This window comes from Rattus norvegicus, chromosome 18 (genome assembly GCF_021556685.1).
Source record: "Rattus norvegicus strain SHRSP/BbbUtx chromosome 18, alternate assembly SHRSP_T2T, whole genome shotgun sequence".
Taxonomy (NCBI): Eukaryota; Metazoa; Chordata; class Mammalia; order Rodentia; family Muridae; genus Rattus; species Rattus norvegicus.
In genome coordinates, this window is record NC_141551.1 from 66,464,063 (window position 1) to 66,469,654 (window position 5,592).

The 5,592-nt window shown below is 40.1% G+C and overlaps 1 pseudogene; it reads right to left on the reverse strand.

Moving 5' to 3' along the window:
• Positions 1-2,164: 2,164 nt before the first annotated feature.
• Rnf149l1 (ring finger protein 149 like 1) lies at positions 2,165-3,231 on the reverse strand (annotated as a pseudogene).
• Positions 3,232-5,592: the final 2,361 nt, after the last annotated feature.

A 5,592-nucleotide genomic window follows, 5' to 3' on the forward strand; every position in this document is an offset into this window, starting at 1 on the left:
TTGGGAAGATCAAGCACCACCTATCTCAATTCTTCCCAGCTATAGGCTGCAGGCATCTTTATTTACCATTCAGAAATAATTTGGGGGCAAGGTCACAGAATGTCGCTTGGTGCTACATGTGGACTCTCTTGCCCACAGGGGGACACCAGGTGTTGGGGGCTGCACTTAGCATTATAATACATAACAACAGAGCAAACCCCAACATTCTAGACTACATCTTTGTCTTGTTCTTGGCCTAGGGGTGATTGTGCCATTTTCTATGGACAAAGTTCACATTAGGTTAGGGTTAATCCTCATTCTGATGATCTTACTTCAACTTGATTACCTCTTTTTGATTCTCATCTATACTAAGGTCGCACTGTAGGGTCCCAAGGGTTAAGATGTTAGGACTTGAACTTGAAATGAAAAAAAATTAAGCCTACAACTCAGCAGTAGCTAGGGAGTAACAGAGAGGACTTTGAAGTTTGGTGCTACTGGTAACACAAATTCTCACGCTCATCTCTCTACAGGTTGTCATTTTACTTTTTAAATCTTTACTAGTGAACATTCTCTGCTTTCTTGGATACTGACTTCTGTGCTTTTGGTTTTTGTCTGTTTTTTTTTTCTTTTGAGATAGAGAATCTTAATGAATCACTATTTTAATGCTTTTTGGGCTGGCCTCAAAGTCATTATGTAGCTGATATTTATCCCCTATGGACCCTCCTGCCTCCTCTAGCTTCCCTGCCCAAGGGCATGGATTACGAGTGCACCCTTGTACTCTGACTTTGTTTTTATGTGTGAGATGAGAGATCTTTGAGGTCTTCCATCCTGTGTAACTATGTGGCCTTGCTGAGATTTCTCATTCTGTGTTAGTGGTTCTAAGGTGACACATCTTCTATCATTATTTTACTCTGACAACAGGTAAGCTCAGATACTAGATTATTTTCCTTAAAAATTAATTATTTTGATAGTCATGATAGTACTTTTTTTTGTCAGTAAGCATTTATTTTTGTCTACAAAGTAGACATACAACACAAGTTTAGAATCCACAACAAAGGACTCCTAGTTCATGAAGTGTGTATCTAAGCGCTATATAGAACTCAGATAACAGTCCTCAAAGACGTCACCTGTGGGAACATCAAACGGGAAAGAAGGACAAAAGGTCACAGTATTGAATCGGCTTAAAATCTCATTAGGAAAATGTTATTTTAGTTTAACAACAAGATCAAACTTTTAATTACATATTTTTAATTGTAAAGATTAAATCCACCAAAATATACTAATCATTTAAAGACAGTATAGTATGCCTACTTGATTTTCTTTTTTTTTTTTTTATTAACTTGAGTGTTTCTCATTTACATTTCGAGTGTTATTCCCTTTCCCGGTTTCCGGGCAAACATCCCCCTAATCCCTCCCCCTCCCCTTCTTTATGGGTGTTCCCCTCCCCACCCTCCCCCCATTGCCACCCTCACCCTAACAATCATGTTCACTGGGGGTTCAGTCTTAGCAGGACCAAGGGCTTCCCCTTCCACTGGTGATCTTACTAGAATATTCATTGCTACCTATGAGGTCAGAGTCCAGGGTCAGTCTATGTATAGTCCTTAGGTCTACTTGATTTTCTTAATGAATCACTATTTTAATGCTTTTTAACATGCAATATGGCATTTTTGCCAGTTAGAAAAACATGGATAAATTCCCTTCTCTTTCCAAGTGTGAAAAGAAATTAGGCAGTAAAGGTAAAAATGCAAATCATAAAATCATCTAGTGTTCTTTTCACAATCCCACATAATAAAAAGGTATGCATGGTTCTAAAGTCTCTATAGACAATATAGTACAAGACAGCTGATTTCTCTCTCCCCTTACATAGCAGTCTTGCTACGTAGCCCAGGGTAGGCTTGAAGTCAAGATCCTCTTGCCTCGGCCTCCTGAGTTTGCAGGTGTGTACCACTGCCCCTGGCAAGATTTCTCACTTTACAGGTTCTAGAGTCTGCTTCAGGGAAAGTTCATATGATCAATAAGGAACTACATTTCACAATTCAACTGAGTGAGCTTTGTCTAAAAGGCCCGAGAAACAGAATCTTGTTTTATAGTACCACAGAAGCTAGTCTAGTACTCAGAAACAACCCCTCCACATACCTCTGTGACAGTTTGATACAACGAAATTTATGATAGACGTCATACTTTAGTAGATAAATAGATGAAGGCTAATTAAAGTCTCTTAGGAATAAAATATCTCAGCCCTTTGTATATCAAACCTGAATCTGAAAGGTAAAGTAAAATAGAATCCACTGTTTTCAAGTGTACAAACTATGCCCTAGAGTGAAAACTGAGTGCCCTGTATTCAAGCCAAGGCTCTGTCAGTGAGGCTGTCAGTGAAGACCGCACTAACAGATGGATCCTCCATGCTGAGGGTCACTCTTGCCGGCTCCTAGCAATGTTGTGTCCTCCTCTGCATCTTCTTTAAGACAAGGGCAGTGTGGCCCAAACTCGCTTGACGAAGATGGTGGAAGGTTGCTTTCACTCCTGTCCTCATCTTGGACTCTCACACTCAGATTCCCAACAGAAACACTTCCTGGGGCAGCTTCTGGGATGCGTAGCTCCTGTGCATCCTCAGGGTTCCCCCAATATCCGAGGGCTTTGATGACATCAAGTTTACACATTGGACACGTTCGGTGATCCAAAAGCCATGGGTCAATGCATATTCTATGAAAAATCTGCTTGTATGGCAGGATTCTGATAACACCTTTGACTTTAAAGTTTTCAATACACACTGCACAATTCTCAGCATCAACATCGATTCCCTTCTCTCCACGCTTTACAGTGCGTAGTGGAAGCTGGCCAATAACCTTCTTAGTTTCCTTTCTATGATTCTGACTTCCAAACTGTGAGCCAGTATATAGGAAACGCTGTCTATAATAGAATATTAGCCATGCTAATGAGATAATCATCATCGTGATGAAGGCAATGGCCGCAAACACCACAGACTGACTGCTGATGAACTCCTGTATGTGATGAGTACCAATCTCTATGCTCATTTTTACTGGAATTCCTTTTTGCACCAGATCAGAAATCTCCCGTCCTTTTGGGTAGCTAATCATGATGACGACTATGTTGCCTGTTCTCGATGCTCACCGTGGCCGAGTACCACTCGAGTGCCCCGCCGCCCACCCCGGGAGCACACAAGGCCAGCACAAGCACAGCGAGCGCGTTCCAGGCTCCCACGCCAGCCACCGGCAGCCGCTGCGCTGCCATGGCCGCCCGGCCGGGTCGCTGAGGAAGAGCATGATAGTACTTTATAAACTGTGTTTTAAAATATGTTTATGTTGAACTGGCAAATGAAGCTGTCAACATATTAGTTATATAACATGCTTGTTTGGGGCCACAAAATTACTTAAGTTGTATTCTCAGTGGTTTTTAAGCGTAGTATATTGTTATCAATTTTAGTTACTATGTGGTACAATGGATCTTTTGAAATTATTCCTTCTTTCTAACTGAAATTTTACAACCTTTGAAGAACATCTTACCAAGAATGTCTCTACCTGGTAACCACTCCTTTGCTCTTTCCATGAGTTGAGTTCATAGATTTTCTTCATGTAATGGCATCCACTTGCACAATTTATCTTTCTAGGTCTGGCTTATTTTGTTTAACATGATAGCCTTCTCTTTCACCGATGCTATCACAAATAGATCTGAAATTTTTTCATATTAAGTCAAAGATATTTTCTCCTAAATACTGAAATGGCAACCATGTTGCCCAGAAAACTCAGTCACAACAAGAGGGGACTAATAATTTGCCATCAATAATTCTATGCATCTGTTTCTCTAACCCTCCCCCTGCAATTTTATCAAATTCCATGCAATATTCACAACTTAAGGATGCCCAGTAGATGCTAGAATTCTTTAAAGATTTCTTGTTTCAGTTTAGAACTTTTTCCATAACTGGTTCATTTTATAACATGCTTTTCCCAGAGGTGCTGTTGCCCCGATCCAACGGACTTTGGGAGACAGTAAACATCTCTTCCTCAGAGTAAGCGATGGGTCAGGGTCATCACATGAGAAGAACACATTCACCTGTGTCTCTCTTCTGCTTCTTTTCATTCCTTTCATGGAATCCCTCAGGTCGCATTTTGCTGTGCTTTCTTGGTTTGCTAATAGGTTGACTCTAAGGTTTCTAAAAATGATGGACCATTATTTTTCTTTTTGGCAATGAATGCACCCCTGCTGATGCCCGGCAACAATGCTTTCTGAGAGGCGCCAGGGTCATTCATTTAACCAACAACTCAGGTCCTTAAGGTTGTTGGATGAGGTGGTTTTTTTTTCAAAACAGACACAGAATCTTCACACAAAGTACAGGTTTTAATATTTGTTCTGTTACTGTGGGGTGTTGGATGTAGGGTTATGAGTACATTCAATAGATCACTATTGGAGTATATCCAGAGCATTCAAGTACTTACAATTATAATATATTTTAATCAGAGACTGTAAGCAGATGTGATACATGAAAAGGGGGGTTGTCATGATAAGTATAACCACAATATATTTTGCACATGTAAAAGCATTACACGTTATTAGTGGGGCTTTCCCCCCAGTACAAATTTTATTTCATTTCACTGTTTTTACTCTCTAACATTTCTAATCCTATCAATGACTTCTCTAGATTCCTGGTGTTAGAGCATTTCTGATTTCTACTGATCAACTGGCAATTTTGATTTTTGCAGATGACTTACTGGCCACCTTCTGTGGATTTACATGGCTGCTAATAACTCTTACTTCAACGAGGTAGATTAAGACTACTGAGCTAGGATTATAGTTCATTTATCTTGTCAAGTGGTTAAACTGGACATATATTCTTCTCCTTAGTTTATTGTGGTATCTCTGCGAGGAGTCAGAACTTGCCCCTGGATTTGAGCATTTTATTATAGAGCATTTGTGTCTTATACTGCAGCTGGTTAAACAATTGCTTTTGGGCTGCAATGCGTAAATGGCAAAGTTAATGCATTCATTCAGTTTACAACTCTCTCTTTACAAAGGGATGGATTCTATATCGTGAGAAGTCAAGATTTTCATGGTAACAGCATGAGCTCTTATTGTTCTTAATCAGAGCAGAAGCAAAATGACAAAATTCATGTAAATATTGGCCATAGCGACAGTGCTGTATTAGAGCTATATGTGAAGTTAAATGTGGCTTAATGTTTGTGCTGGCCATAGATTTCCTGTTTTTTTGAGCTTCATATTTTCTTCTGGCTTTTCATGTGACCAAGATTTGCCATAGACTTTACTGGAAACAGTAAGCAGTACACTGTAGGGGAAAATAATCGGAGTTTGTACGAGAAGACAATGGACCTGGTTTTATGAGTCACCTCCTCAGCTCTGCTCCAGTTTAGTTAATGTCACTAAGCCAGAGGTATAGGCTTAGGTTTTCAAAACCTACTTTAATAAGAGTTCTCAAATGCTTTGAACACCCCCCCCCCCAATGCCCCTTCTAGCCTACCGTCCAAAGGTAGGGGACAAAAGAAGGTAATTAGGACAAGGTAATGTGGACCTGTTTAGAAGTAATTCTTTCTTTGCGGGTCATTCCAATCTCTGTTTGTCAGGATACAAGCAGTGTAATTC